At 46.9% G+C, this 16,418-nt stretch overlaps 1 long non-coding RNA gene and 1 other non-coding gene across 2 annotated transcripts in view; both read left to right on the forward strand.

The window, feature by feature from the left end:
• The window catches only part of LOC137312864 (uncharacterized), a 1,008,715-nt gene that overhangs the window by 358,809 nt on the left and 633,488 nt on the right, over positions 1–16,418 (forward strand). The gene's annotated exons all lie outside the window — the stretch shown is intronic.
• trnay-gua (transfer RNA tyrosine (anticodon GUA)) lies at positions 7,080–7,151 on the forward strand. Its single transcript has one exon. It is a non-coding gene; the product is annotated as a tRNA-Tyr (tRNA).

A 16,418-nucleotide genomic window follows, 5' to 3' on the forward strand; every position in this document is an offset into this window, starting at 1 on the left:
TCTGTTCAGGTTGGTTATATCACCATTGGTGACTGCCAGCTACTGAGCTCCGTTATCTTGTGTGCGCATTAAATCATCACCGAGCATTTAACTGCAGATGAAGAGGATTCAGCTTCAAGTCCAGTTTCCTCCTTTTAAATTCTTATCTCGGGAATCAGAAACTCAGTCCGTCCTTCCCTGCAAACAACAGGATTGATGTTTATATGGAGTCGACAGCAGGGAAACAGGCTACCCATCTCCTTTGGTCCATGCCGCTGTTGATGCTCCACACGAGCATCCTCACTCCCCACTTCATCTCACCCGTTCACACTCCCCTTCCGTCCCTGTCCCCCATCCTGTGCTCATCCATCTTCGCCTTTCACCCATCTGTCCTGTTTGCTCCGCCTTCTCCTCCTGGTGGCGAGTTCCACATTCTCATCACACTGGTGTCCATCTGAGAGCGATGACCTCTCTTTCTGGTCTTCCCCACATGATGGAAACATTTCCTCTCTCCCAGTCCACCTTATTTAAGCCATTATTTATTTTAAGGGAGGTTTTTATATTCTGGAATGCGCTGCCTGATCGGACAGTGGAGGCAGATTCAATTGCAGCTTTCAGAAAGGTAATTGAATAAACAATTTAAGGGATTAAAATTGCAGGGCTACGGGGAAAGAGCGGGGGCAAGGGACTAACTGGATTGCCCTTACAAAGAGCCGGCACGGTATCGATGTGACAAATGGGTTCCTTCTGTGCTGTAACCAATCGACGATTCTATAATTCTACGTCTGCACAGTGACTGATCAAAGTCAAAGAAACTGTGGCATTGAGAGATGTCAGACTCTGGGGGAGGATTCTGGCTCTGGGGGAGGAGTCAGTTTCTGGAGGAGGACTCAGGCTCTGGATGAGTTTTCAGGCTCTGGTGGAGGAGTTAGACTCTGTGGGTGGAGTCAGACTCTAAGGAGGGGTTAGACTCTGGGGCAGACGTCAGACGCTAGGAGCGGGATCCGACTCTGGGATAGCAGTCCAGTCTCTGGGTTAGGAGTCAGACGCTGAGGGCGGGGTCATACTCTGGGGGATTGGTCAGGCAAAAGGGAACAGGAAGAGGTTTGGGGAATAGGGAATAGGAAGAGTTTTGGAAGGATGTCAAAAAACAATTCAGAAAGAGATGAGAAACTAGGAAATTAATTCTTAAGGACTATAAAAAGAAATAGTAAATTATTCTACAGACACATCAATAACAAAAGTATACTTGCCAGATTATTAGGACCACTAGGGGATACATAAGATCGGGTAAAGGTGGAGAAAATGTTTCCACTTGTGAGGAGTCCATTACTGGAGGTTATCAGTATCAGATAATCACTAATAAATCCAAAAAGGAATTCAGGAGAAACTTCCTTACCCAAAGGGTTGTAAGAATGTTGAACTGGCTACCACATGGAATCGTTGAGTTAAATAACTTCGATGCATTCAAGGGGAAACTAGATTAGCACACGAAGGAGAAAGGAATGGAAGGGTCTTGGAGAGTTTTTGATGAACGAGTCTGGATGCTGGCACAGAACACTTGAGCCAAATGGCGTGATGTAGACTCAATGCAACTCACCGTTAATAACAAACCTGCAGCTGCAGGAACAGACTTACTGTATGACACTATACAGAAAACATTTTAAATATAGAGGGGGCGCCTGAAGTTGAATCAAAGACCGCTTGATCGCCAGTCAAATGCTATATTTCCGAGCTATACCCCCACACCTAGGCGGTTTTTTGCACACACAAGGTAATGGAGCTCAGTACCTGGTCATCATCAATATTGATATCGCCATGCTGAAATGAAACGTCATCAGTTGTCCTGGGAGACAAATAACTAGTGCAATCAAAAATGTTTCATGAATGAAAAGAGTAACACTATTGTGTACAGATGCGATGCACAACCCAACATGGAAAGCCTTGTCAGTGAGCTTCAGTGAACACATCCTGACCACAGAACGTGGAACGAGAACCACCAGACAAACGACACCTGAATTTGAATCAGAGGTTTCTCCAGCTGCGGTTAAATGCTCTCTCACTGTTCTCTGTCCCAAGCTCTTTAGATCGTTGCAGTCAACACAAGAAACACTAGATTCACTGGGTAACTGCACAGAATATCGCATCAATCTAATAAGTACACATCCAGCAGGCATTAGGCAAGTGTGGACAGATGGAGATAGTGTGTGAAGTGACTGTAACATGTGTCAAGTCAAAATATTCAGTTACAGGTTACGGAACAGAAGTGTGTCTTAATGAATGGAAAAAGCGTCTAAATTGCAGAATCCATATCCTGGCCATGAAATAAGAAGCTGTCAGTGACCAAAGTGTGAATTGTCCATGAAATAAAAGTGGAAAATGCTGAAAGGCCATCTTTGGCCGTAAAATGCAGGCAGCAAGTGCTGATGACAGACTTGTGGCCCTCTTCATCCATCATTCTTGTTATCCCTGTTATGTTATGATCGCTAGTGCCGACATGTTCCTCTACGATTACTTTTCTTATCTCATCCGTTTCATTTGCCATGACTGGATCCAGAAACGATGCCTCTCCTGTCTGCCTGTCTCCCTTTTGTGATTTCGTTGATCCTGCCAGCCGTCCCAGCCCTCATCTCACACTCACTCAATCACTCGCTCACTCATTCACAGGCTCACTCACATTCACACACTCTCACTTATAGACTCCTTCACTAAGTAACTCACTCATTCACATCCTCACACAGTCACTCCCTCCCTCAATTCCTCCACCGTAAAAGATTGAAAACGACAGAAGTAAGACAAGGACCAAAGTGATAGATTAGAACAAAGCTCATTTTGAGCGGATGAGAATGGGACTATGGAAGATAAACTGCAATAAATGTTGACGGACAAAGAGGTAGAACAGGAGAGGCAAATATTTAAAACGGAGACCAATAGAGTTCATTCGAAATATATTCCTCTGAACAGAAGAACAATCGGGACAATAATAAAAGAACACTTGTTTGTGGATCACATCGGTACATAATACATGAGGACACTTTTTTACACAGCGAGTGATTGGGATCTGGAATGCACTGCCCCAGGGGCTGATGGAGGCAGATTCAATCATGGCCTTCAAAAGGAAACTGGATAAGTACTTGAAACGAAAAAATATGCTGGGCTTCCGGGATTGGGACTAGCTGGATTCCTCTTGCACAGAGCTGGCACAGAATTGATGGGTTAAATGGCCCCCTTCCGTGACGTAACATTTCTATGATTTTATTCTAAGTTAGCTGAACACGATTCGACTTCAACAAATCTGTGCTGGCTTTCCTTTCTTAGTCCACATTTGTCCAAGTGGCTATTAATTCTGTCCTGGATTATTCGTTCTAAAAGCTTCCTCACCATTGCGGTTGAACTCACTGGCCTGCAGGTGCCGGGTTTATCCAAACACGCTTTTTTGAACAAGGGTGCAACATTCAATATTGTCCTGTTTTGGTTTAGCTCAGCAGAAGAACACTTAACTGTACATCAGAGAAGTTATTGGTTCAAATCCATCGAAACACCTTACTGAAGGGTCATTTTAGCTTATTGTGGTGAAGTTAATTTATTACTTTCCCCACTGCGCACCTTGTTTGGTGATTTTGGTTCAGACCCATTTCTGTTCCGTAACCTGCAACTGAATGTATTGACTTAACAAGTGTTACCATTGCTTTGCACACGAGCTCCTCCTCTTCGCACTTGCCGAATCCCTGCTGGATGCTAATTTATTAGGCAATTGGAAAGCAAGTGGCATGTTGGCCTTTATTGCAAGTGGGTTGGAGGAAAAAAAGTCAGGAAGTTTTGCTGCAATAGTGCAGGGCTTTAGTGAGACCTCACCTGGAGTACTGTGTACAGTATTGGTCTCCTTATCTAAGGAAGAATATACTTGCCTTAGAGGCGGTGCAACGAAGGTTCACTAGATTAATTTCTGGGATGAGAAGAGATTGAGTAGAATGGGCCTATACTCTCTGGAGTTCAGAAGACTGAGGGGTGATCTCATTGAAACATATAAGATGATTGGGGGACTTAACAGTGTGGTTACTGAGAGGATGTTTCTGGAGAGTCTTGAAGTAGAGGGCATAGTCTGAGGATAAGGGGTCGGCCATTTAAGACTGAGATGAGGAAGAATTTCTTCGCTCAGAGGGTTGTGAATCTTTGGAATTCTCTACCACAGAGGGCTGTGGATGTTCAGTCGCTGAATATATTCAAGGCTGAGATGGACAGATTTTTGGACTCTCGGGGAATCAAGGGATTTGGGCATAGAAAGCGAAAGTGGAGTTGAGGTCGAAGATCAGACATGATCTGATTGAATGGCAGAGCAGGCTCGAGGGGCTGTATGGCCTACTCCTGCCCCTATTTCTTATATTCTTATCTTATGTTCTTATTACATTGATGCGATATGCTGTACACTTATATATATGGCACTGTTAGCATGATCGTGTGAAGCTGCACATTGAACCTGGTGTTTCTTGTGTAGACGTCAACGATCTAAAGAGCTGGGGTCAGAGGACAGTAAGAGAGCATTTGACTGCAGTTGGAGAAACATTTGGATGAAATTCAGGTGTCGTTTATCTGATGCTTCTAGTTCCGCATTCTGTGGTAAGGATGTGTTCACTGATGCTCAGTGACAAGACTTTCCATGTGCGGTTGTGCATCACATCTATACGCAATAGTGTGACTCACTCCATTCATGAAACATTTCTGATTGATGTGATTGTTTGTCTCCCAGAATAACTGATGAAGCGTCTGTTCAGGTTGGTGACGTCAACATTGGTGACGTCCAGGTACTGAGCTCCGTTACCTTGTGTGTGCAAGAAGCTATCGCAGCTGTGGGGGTGTAGATCAGTGATAGAGCATTTGACTGCAGATTAAAATATCTATTGTTCAAATCCCAATCCCTTCTCTCCTTTTTTTAAAGTTCATCCTGTTGTGAGTCAGACCCTGAGTCTGCGTTCCCTGCAGCTGCAGGATTCTTCAACATGTTGAGTTACTTTGAGTCTGCAGCAGCGAAAAAGGCCATTTGGCCCAACTGGTCAATGCCGGCACTGATGCTCCAACGTGCACCTCCTCCTTACTTCATGTCAGCCTTTCAGCAAACCTTCCATTCCTTTATCCTTCGTTATTTTATCTAGCTTCCCCTTAAATGCATTTAAGCTACTGGCCTCAACTATTCCTTAAGGTACCGAATTCCAACTTTTCACCATCTCTCTGGGGAAAGAAGTTTCTCCTGGATTCCCTATTGGATTTATTAATGACGATCTTATATTTATGATCTATGGTTTTGTACTCCCCCACAATTGGAAACATTTCCTCCATGCCTAAAAATTTCATAATCTAAAAGACCTCAATCAGGTCACCCCACAGCCTTCTCTTTTCTGGAGAAAAGAGCCCCAGCCTGTTCAATCTTTCCTGATAGTTATATCCTCTCAGTTCTGCTTTCATCCTGGTAAATCGTTTTTTTTCACCTCTTCCAACGCCCCTATAACCGTTTTATAATATTATGTAATTTTATTTATTTTATGTATTGTGTACATATGGGGATGGGCAACCCAATGGTGTTTCATTATTGACTAGTTTGTTCACGTTTTTTTTGAGGAATATATTTCTCCTGATCTCCGTTTAAAACATTTGCCTCTGCTGTTCTATCGCTTTGTCTGTCAAAATGTTTTCCAGTTTATCTGACGTAGTTCCATTCTGATCCCCTCAAAAGGAGCGTTGTTACAATTTATCACTTTGGTCTTGTCTTAATTATGTCTTTCTCAATCTCTTCGGGTGGAACGATTGTGGGAGTGAGTGAGACTGAGTGAGTGAGTGAGTGAGAATGAATGAGTGGGTGAGTGAGATTGAGTGAGTGAGTGAGTGTGACTGAGTGAGTGAGTGAGTGTGTGCGTGAGTGCCTGAGTGAGTGAGTGAGTAAGTGAATGTGTGAGTGAGTGAGTGCATGCGTGAGTGAGTGAGTGCATGAGTGAAAGAGTGAGTGAGGGAGTCAGTGAAAGTGTGAGTGATTGAGTGTGTGAGTGAACGAGTGATTGCATGAGAGAATGAGTGAGTGAGTTAGTGAATGAGTGAGTGAACGACAGAGTAAGCGAGTGAATGATTGAGTTTGTGAGTGAGTGTGTGTGTGAATGAGTGAATGTGTGAGTGAATAAGTGAATGTGTGAGTGAATAAGTGAATGAGTGAGTGTTTGAGTGGGAGAGTGAGGCAGGGAGAGCAGGCTGGAGTGATGAAATGATAAAACAAAGACAGGCAGACAAGAGAGGAATCACTGCTGGATCTCGTAATGGGAAGTGAAACGGAGGAGATAAGAAATGTCAGTGAAAGGAACCATCTCGGTAATAGCGATCAGAACATCATAAGGTTTAAAATAATGATTGATAAAGAAGGCCACAACCCTGTCGCCAGCACTTTCTGCTTGCATCCGATGGATGAAAAGAGACTTTTTAGCATTTTCCACTTTATTTCATGGCCGAGATGTGAATTCTGCAATTTACACACTTTTCCATTCATTGAGACCCATTTCTGTTCCGCAACCTGCAAACGAGCATATTGACTTCACACAAGTTACATTCACCTCACACACTGTCCTCACCTGTCCACACTTGCCTGATGCCTGCTGGATGAATATTTATTACATTGGTGCGATATTCTGTAAACTTCCATGTATGGCACCGATCGCATGATGTTGTGAAACTGCACATTGAATCTGGTGTTTCTTGTGTTGACCGCAACGATCTAAAGAGCTGGGAGCACAGCACAGCACAGTGAGGGAGCATTGGATTATAACTGAAGAAATCTCTCGTTGAAATTCAGGTGTCGTTTGTCTGGTGGTTCGAGTTCGGCGTTCTGTGGTAAGAATGTTTTCACTGATGCTTCGTGAAAAGACTGTCCATGTTGGGTTGTACATCGCATCTGTACACATTAGTGTGACTCACTGCATTCATGAAACATTTCTGATTGCCGTAGTTATCTGACTCCCAGAATAACTGATGAAGCTTCCATTCAGGTTCGTTGTATCAACATTGGTGACTGCCATGTAGTGAGCTCCGCTAAATTGTGTGTGTAAGAAATTGTCAGAGATGTGGGGGGTGTTGCTCAGTGGTAGAGCATTCGACTGTAGATCAAGAGGTCTTTGGTTCAAATCCAGATGCCCCCTCTACCTTTTTAGTTCTTATCTTGCGAATCACAAATTCAGTCTGCCTTTCGTGCAGCAGCAGGATTGATGTTTACGTCGAGTCGACAGCAGGGAAACAGGCCACTCATCTCGTTTGGTCCTTGCCACAGTTGAAGCTCCACACGAGCCTCCTCCCTCCCCACCTCATCACCCTCCCCTCCAGTGCTCCTCCATCTTCCCCTTTGATCCATCTGTCCTGTTTGCTCCGACTGCTCCTCGTGGTGGCGAGTTCCACATTCTCACCACATCAGAGACCATCTGATATCGATGACCTCTCGTTCTGGCCTCAGCCGCAAGAGAGAAACATTTCCTCTCTCTGTCCGCCAGATGGAACCTTTTAATTAACTTGAAGTAAGTGTTCTTTATCTGGAATGTGCTGCCTGATCGGACGGTGGAGGCAGATTCAATTGCAGCTTTTAAAAAGGGAATTGGATAAACACTTGAAGGGTTTAAATTTGCAAGACTACAGGGAAAGAGCGGGGGAATAGGACTAACTGGATTGCTCTTACAAAGAGCTGGCACCGGCTGGATGGACCAAATGGCCTCCTTCTGTGCTGTAACCAGTCTATGATTGTAAGATTCTGCGTCTGTACAGTGCCTGAACAAAGTCAAAGAAACTGAGGCAAGCGGAGGAATCAGGCTCAGGGGAAGGAGTCAAATTCTGGAGGAGGAGTCCGGCTTTGGTGGAGGAATCAGGCTCTGGAGGAGGACTCAGCCTCTGGAGGAGGAGACAGGCTCTGGGGGAGGGGTCAGACTCTGGGGGCAGAGTCAGACTATGGAGGAGGAGTCAGACATTGGAGGAGGAGTCAGACATTGGGGAGGTGTCAGAAACTGTGCGGGCGAGTCAGTTCTCTGGGGGCGGAGTCCGGTCTCTGGGGGCGAAGTCAGACTCTGAGGGTGGAGACAGGCTTGGGGGAGCAGTCAGGCTCTGGAGGAGGAGTCAGGCTGTGGGGGAGGAGTCAGACTCTGGGGGAGCCTTCAGACTTTCAGGGAGGGCTCAGGCTCTGGGGCAAAAGGCAATTGGAAGAGGTTAGGAATGTTGTCGAAAAACAATTCCGAAAACAATTAGAAACTAGGAAATTAATTCTCAAGGATTATAAAAGGAAATAATAAAATATTCTACAGACACATCAATAGCAAAAGGGTACTTACCAAATTAATTGAGCCACTAAGGGATACACAAGATAAACTCACAGATAATGACAGTGAAATGGCAGAAGTGTTGAATACTTACTTTGCCTCAATATTTACCAGAGGAGACTAACAAGGTGGGCAGGACACTAGAAGATGAGATCAGAAAAGGTGTAAAGACATTTAAGAAAGAAAGGGGGAGTTAATTTATAAACTAATCAAACTTAGAGAGGATAAAATCTCCGGTCTGGAGAAAGTGGATCAATACATATCAAAAGTAGTTCGAGAAGAGATAGCAGAGGCACTATTGCAAATATAAATACATTGACTAGAAAAGGGAATAGTGTCAGAGGCCTGGCGGATAGGTAATGTTATTCCTAAAACAAAAAGGGGAGATCGAACAAGCCCAGGGGACTATCAACTAGTTAGTTCAACGTTGGTGGGAATAAAAGATACTTGAATCTTTACTCAAAGATGAAAGAGAAAAATATCTAGAAAAGTGAAACATAATAAAGAGTAGTCAGCACGGGTATCAAAAGGGAACGTCATGTTTGACTAAACTTATTCAATCCTTTGGCGAAGTAACAGAAAGAGTAGACAAGAGTAAAGCAGTACATGTAATATATATATGGATTTACAAAAGGCCTTCAATAAGTTGCCACATTGTAGACGCATGGTTAAGACCAGGGCGTGTGGAGTCAGGGGACAGGTAGCAGAATGCATAGCAAGCTGGCTACAAAACAGAAAACAGAGATTAGGGGTTAAAGGTCGTTACTCAGACTAGCAAAAAGTGGGAAGTGATGTTCCACAGGGATCGGTGCTGGGACCACTGTTCTTCGACTCGGAAATCAATGGTACAATTTCAAAATTTTTAGGCATTGCGATATTGGGGAGTGCAGTTAATGCAAAGGAAGAATGGGTTAAATTGCAAGAAGACATTAATAAACTTGCAGAATGGGCGTGAAATTGGCAAATGAATTCCAATATAAATAAGGGTGAGGTGGTGCATTTTGGTGGGAGGATTTAGGAGGCCACACACTGCTTGGTTAAAAAGAGTCTAAATGGGGTGGAGGAGTCAAGGGATCTGGGGCTACAGATTCTCAAATTAATAAAAGCCGCAACAAAGGTTAAAATGGCCTTAAAAAGGCAAACCAAGCACTGGGGTTCATTTCAAGAGCGATAGGATTGAAAATTAGGGAAGTTACGTTCAACTTGTATCGAACTTTGTTAAGACCACACTGTGTCGAGATCTATTCCACATATTATACAAAGGATATAGAGGCATCGGAGAAGGTGCAAAAAATATTCACTAGGATGATACCAAAACTAAGAACATATATCTATCAGGAAAGTTTAAACAGGCTGCGGCTCTTTCCACTGGAAAAGAGAAGACCGAGGGGTGACCTGATGGAGGACTTTCAGATAATGAAAGGGTTTGACAGGGTAAACGTGGAGAAAATGTTTCCATTTGTGTAGGGGGTGGTGGTGTGTGTCAGCTTCACCTCTGACTTCTGAGCGGTCCGAATCTCTCCCACTCCCTGGGTTCTAGACCTTGGAATTATTCGGGGGTTGTGACAAAGTGCAGCAGACAACTGGTTTTGGTGCAAGACAAAAAACTGAGTTTATTGAAGTCATAAATGAACTTATAACATTAGGATAACACTGAGATTATACTGACATACAAAGTACACTTAGTTAAGAATGGGGAACACACGGCATAACGAGGGAAAATCACCCTACTAATCCCCTTACGCTTGTCCCACCCCCAAAACCTAACTAAATTGAACTAGGATAGGTCGGGGATCATGCTCACCAAACAGGGTTCCTTGACAGTTCGAAATCCAGCCAGGTAAGCCGGTTGCAGTTTTCGGGTATGCTCTTTGTGTCCTCTGGGCCCTGCCATCCCCACGTGGGCCTGGTCTGTGGAATCTGCGAAGGTTCTTCAGTTGCAGAGAGTCTGTTGGTGCGGTAAGGCGCAGTTGTGGTTGGACGATCTTCGTGGAGGGCTGCGGTTGTGCCTTGTTGCTGCTCCAAAACTGCTGTTTAAAACCTGCTCCAAAACCAACTTAAAACCTGCTCCAAAACAGAACTGCTTAGAACCTGTTCCAAAACCAACTAAAAACCTGCTCCAAAACTGCTGCTCCAAAACAGAACTGCTTAGAACCTGCTCCAAAACAAACCCACCGCCCCCACCCCCGTGCTTCGTAACTGGTGGCCCAGTTACACTGTTTTTCGAATTTCTTATCTGAATCCAAAACAAGGTTAGTTCTTTGTCTGATTATGGTGGGCTTCTTCAGGTGATTGTTGGCTTCCTGTCCCCGTAACTAGTCTTTAACTGAAAACCATTGTTTTGTTGGGTTTGCATAATTGCATAGATTGCTACATTCCCCGGTTTAGTAGTTCGTAGCGATAATGTATGCAAGGTTTTGATAGGCTTTAGTTTCTTGCAAGATGAAGTCTTTCTCTGGGTTAATTGTTTTAAAGGGAAGAATGCGTATTCTCTCGTCTCTCATTGTCTGGTTTTCAGGAACAATCCACACTGCACCCAACAAGCCCGGGCAGGTCCAGTCGCAGGCCCTCATGGGCCTAAACTCCTGTCTGCAGGGATCCATATTTAACCCAGCAGTTGGGTCCTCTGCCATAAAAGTCCAAAAGTCATATCCTCGATGATATGAAAAATGTGGGAATTTTGAGAAACCTTCAGTCCCCCCTGTGATACCTAAACCTTGCTTCAAGTATCACGCTGGTAAAAGGTGAGCAAAATTCCCGATCCTCCATAGTCAATCTTCCCCTGTAATTACCTGTCTAAGATCTCATGACAAATACATTCCCCATTCTATAAAAATGTGGGGTGCGTAAGCATGCAAAGGCAAAATACAGTTATTTACATACATCCAAACATGGAGGGGGTCCAACAGCCCACTTGGTGCACATACATCTTTATTAAAAGAAAACAACACGTAAAAGTCTTTCTTAAAAATAACCGAACACAAAAAAAACAACAATCTTTATTCAGGAACACACAAAAAATGTTCAAACAGGTGTGTCTCTCTCCACCTTAGCATAATGCTTCTTCCAGGTCCTTTCGTTTTGGAACTCTCGGATTTTGCCTTTTCCCTTGCACTGAGAGCACAACAGGTACAACACTATTCCCAGCTGGCAAATCACGAGGATGTGGGAAGCCATTCTGACCCATGAAGGGACCTCTATGTTTTTGAAAATGTCCCACCAGGGCGGGACTGTGATACCGTGAATCTCTCCCTCTATCTCGTGTGTTTTCTGTTCCAAAGTATAGAAATGCTTTTGTGATAACTCTACAGCTTTTAGTAGTTTAGTAAGATGTTCTGGTAGAGGGGGAATTTCGTAACCGACATGTGTGACATAACTGCAGGTTGGTAATGTTTTCCCTAACAGTGAGGTGAACAGTGGAGGGTTCAGGAATGGGGACAATCCGTTCCTGGGCCACTTGAACTTCTGCCTCGGTTTTGAAACAAAAACTGCTGTCACTCACCAGACACCAGGTGTGCTGTCCAAGCTGGTAGTGGGGCCCACTTGTGGTGACACAATATGTCCCACCCCCTATATGTGCTACCTGTGGTGGAACATGGCCTTGTGCCATTACCTCCATGGTACAGTATATAGGTCGTGCACCAGCAGTTTTAAACCCGCACTGTGGTCTGGAATAGGCATTCAAGTGCCGAGGACACAGTACTACGTGTGCACCCTGGCTCCGACACCCAGAGATGTCTGTACCTGTCATCATGTGCTCCCACTTTATGACATAAGGTGGGACCGCTGCGAAACGGACGTGTGCACCACCCTTGAATGGCTCCAATGTTCTCCACCCTATATATCGGTGCAGGTCCGGCATCCTCACTACGATACCCATGATGGTGTGGTTGGAGCGCCCACAATCTACTGGGACAGGGTATGCTTCAGGCGGAACTGACACGGGCTTAGTGAATTGTCAAATGGGTGGAGGGCTGCGAGGTGCTTGTTGCTGATCCAGGAGGAGACTAAACCCTGCTTTAAATCCTCCAGGTTGCTGCGGCCCTCGCCCAGCAACCATGCCCCGAACAGCACGCACACCTCATGCTGTGCAGCCTGGTCTGATGCATTCCTATCCTCTCGAATGAGTGCATTCACTGTTTTGGCGTGCCTTTCCAACTCAGCAATAATCTCTTTTAAATGGACCGTCATGGCCCAGTTCTCGTGTATCTCTGAGCCTAACACTATGTTTTCCTTTGTTAAGATTTTTCATAATTGTGTTTTTAAACCGTTTATTTGTGTCTGCAATTCTATGTCATCCAGACTGTTTATCACAGAGGATCCTGTATTATATGTTGTGAAAACATCATTCCAGGTTCCCCTTCTTTGTCTCCCCGCATTGCTAAAGTGTTCAGTGTAGGTGGTGTACAGTTGTGTTTTGTCAACATTGGCAAAATCGAACGCGTAGAATTTCCAGAACATTTCTCTTAACAGGGCCTGGTATAGATGTTCTGTCTCCTCGGGAGACCACTCAGGTAAGTGTACCTCTGTGAGGTTTAGAATCACGGAAGCTACCGCGTAGTGTACCCCTGGTATAGCACCTTTTCGGTCGGAACTAGTACCAGCCCATTCCCTGGTCCCTTGGTGGTTGCAGGGCACTTCTCCATATGTGTCCTTACTGTCGGAGCCGTGGGCAGGGCCTTTCGGGCGCGTGCCTCGAGTTCAGTGGCCTTAACTGCGGCTGGAGAGGATGGGGTTATGCAAGTGTGTAGGTGGGAATCCCATTCCACCCCCTTCCCCTTGTCCAGACATGCTGCGGAAAAGAGAATGGATACGCCCATGGGGCAGGTCTTCCGCGACCCCTACATGCAGACATAGATTTCCTATTCCGATTTCCACCACTTGTCCCAGCACACGCTTAACCCCGATGGTTCCCTGTAATGATCCGATGGGTGTCGTTCCCCAGTCGCTCCCAGTCACCTGTACGGTCCCCCATGTCTCTGCTCAGCCTGCTGAGCCACCACCACCTCCCCAGGGGAATCTGTCCTCTGCAGGTCAGGCACACGCGTTTCCCCTCAGTGACCCCGACCTGTGAGGCCACAACCTGTACACTGGGGCAGGGGAGGGAGACCTCCCCGTAGGTGAACCCGATCTGACTGCAGTATCGGGTGGAGTTAGATTCCAGCCACCCTGGCCATCTTCCCACATGGGAATAGGTGGTGATCTCATCCACGTTACCTTCGCTGCCCCCCGCAATCACAACCGGTGCTCTCTCCCCTGAGCACCCAAAAATGTGGGAGACCTCCACGTCACCTCGTCTCCCAGCGGCCATTCCTATCAGGGCGAGTAGGAGTGTGCCCCCCATCCCATCGAAATCCCTTCTGTAGGGAGACAGAAGAGCATATAGCCAGGTCCCGAACAGATTCGCTGGCTTGGGTAAAGCAGAGTCGAGTCTTGCGACCTCGACTCAATACAAACATTTTTAAACAATAATACTTAAACCACCAACCACCTTATATAAAATTTAACTAAAACACCCAAACTTACCAATCTCAAAATTAAATAACAGAAGCTATGTACATCCGCCGCCCGTCACCGGGCGGCCAGGCTAATCCCTGTTCGGGATAGAGCACACTACTCCCTTCGGTGTGGCAGCCCTGTCCTGTACATTTGGTCCCTCGCAGCCTGCGGCTGCTGGCTGGGGACCTCTGTCCTGAGATCGATCCCTGACTTGAGGGGCTGTCCTTTTATACTGGGGAGCTGGTGACCACGGTTTCTTTGGCCGTGGCGTTCGTGGGGGCCTTCCAGGGACTCTGGCGGTTCGGGGTTTTCTGGCTGGTGAGTCTTTAACTCGAGCCACCGTCCCCTCTTGTGCGGTCTGTGGAATCTCCACTGCCGCTGGCTGGGGATTCCTATCCTCAGGCTGTACCTCTTCTAAACCTGTGTCAGGGGCAGGTAACACTCTGCCCTCAGGTCCCACCTCGTCTGAGTCCCAGATGAGCGGGGGAGTGTCCCAAACGGTGGGTGGGATGGCCCTTCCCTTAAAACAAGCCTCTGCACCCGCTTACGCAGTCTGTGAGTTTGCTCCTGCTGCAGGCTGAGGATTTTTATCCTCAGACCTTGCCCCAACTGGCTGTTCCCTTCTCTCGAATTTAAACAACTTAGATTGGTTAATGTGGAACCATTTGGTGCGCCTAGGCAGCTTTATGGCGTATACCATGGGGCTTGCCTTATCGAAAATGCTGTAGGGCCCCATGTATAATGGTTCTAGACTGCCAACCCGAGCAAAATTCCTAACCATAACCTGATCCCCTATTTCCCACTCGTGGTGCGTACGGGGTTCTAACAGCAGTCGGTTACTCCGATGCTGTTTTCCCATGTTGCTCGCAGCCTGCCAGTGAACCTGTTTAAGGTGTTCAAACAGATTCCTGACGAAGCTGTCCCGGTTCACCTCTCTGAGCTGACCCTCCGTGAGCACCGGGGCTAGCACATGGGTGGGGGTCCGCATAACCCGACCAGTCATGAGCTCGTGTGGGGAATACACCGTGCCTTTTGACTGGCTGGCTCGGATCCCCATTAGGACCAACGGTAAGACTTCTACCCACTTTCTAGTGAGTTTACCGTCTCTTTCCTCAGCCTTTCTTTCAAGGTTCTGTTCATCCACTCTACAATCCCTGAGGACTGTGGGTTGTGTGCAACGTGCCATTTCCCCTCTATGCCAAGTACCATAAGGGTATTCTGCATGACCTGCCCGGTAAAGTGGCTCCCTTGGTCGGACTCCACGTACTGTGTTAGCCCCCATCGTGAGAACACCTCCCTGACCAGGATCCTGGCTGTTTGAACACCTTAACAGATTCACTGGCTGTTCGACTGGGGAAGGCTTCTACCCACTTTGTGAACACATGCACCCGGACTAGGCAGTAATTATAGCCTCCCTGGGCGGTGGGTAGGGGCCCGATGTAGTCGACCTGGATCGACTGCCATGGTCCCTCTACCCTCCTGATGTGTGGGTCAGGATTGTTAGCAGCACACACCAGACAGCTGGCACAGAACTCGCGGACATGTTCCCTGAGTCCTGGCCACCATCCTGCCTGTTCCACCCGCTGCCAGGTGGTCTCAGGCCCGGGATGCCCCGCTCCTGGACCCTTATGGGTCAGTTGAAGCAATTCCCTTCTGTGCTGCTGCGGTACTACCCATTGCTCTCCCTTAAACAGCATGCCCTCCTTTACAAAGAGGGCTGCTGTGCTGTAAGGGCCTTTTACCCTTTTCCCTTCTGCCACTGCACTGAGGACTGTCTTGAGGACGGGGTCTTGTGTTTGGACCGTCTTAAGGTTCGGGGTTAGAGCTACCCGTGCACTCCCCTGAGTCCCATTCCTACCCGTGACCGTTGCTACAGGACTGGACTATTATGGGTCCCAGAAAGTGCATGTGCGGGCATCCTTCTTAGCTAGCACGTCGGCCTGCAGGTTGCCCTCACTCCGGGGTTCTGCGGAGGAATGGGCTTTCACCTTATGGATGAAAACCTCCCCTTCCTCCCCCACTGCTGCTAAGATTTTCTCCAGCAAGGGTTTCACTGTGAGGGGTCTCCCGTCAGCGGAGGTGTATCCGCGGCGGGACCAGATGGCCAGGTACTCGGTACACGAATTAAATGTGAACATGCTGTCCGAGCAAATCGTGTATGGGGTGGGCAAGATCTCGGGGTGTGTAACCACGTATACTACCGCGGACAGTTCAGCCTGCTGGGCGCTCATGGTGCTTGGGAGCTGAATTGCCAGGGCAAGGTTTGCCGCTGGGTCATAAACTCCACACCCCGTGAGGCGCTCATCAGCAGATACTGTACTGGAGCCATCCACATAGATTTCACGGCCTGTGGGGTGTATCCCGGCCCGTAAACCTATGTTAACTTCCCAAACCCCTTCTATGGAACACCGGTGGGCTGTTCCAGGATATACCAGGTTAGCTGCGAGCTTTGGCTCGAAGACCCCTTTTACTTTCAGGTCCATCTCTGAGAGAAGCAGGGTCCAGCGAGCAATGCGGGCACTGCTCATTGTCCCATCCTTGATTCTCCCGTCCAGGAGCATCTGGGTGGGCGTGTGATGGGTGAGGAGGGTGATGGGAGAGGAGCCTGTG

The sequence above is a fragment of the Heptranchias perlo genome, unplaced genomic scaffold (assembly GCF_035084215.1).
Source record: "Heptranchias perlo isolate sHepPer1 unplaced genomic scaffold, sHepPer1.hap1 HAP1_SCAFFOLD_44, whole genome shotgun sequence".
NCBI classification, from domain to species: domain Eukaryota; kingdom Metazoa; phylum Chordata; class Chondrichthyes; order Hexanchiformes; family Hexanchidae; genus Heptranchias; species Heptranchias perlo.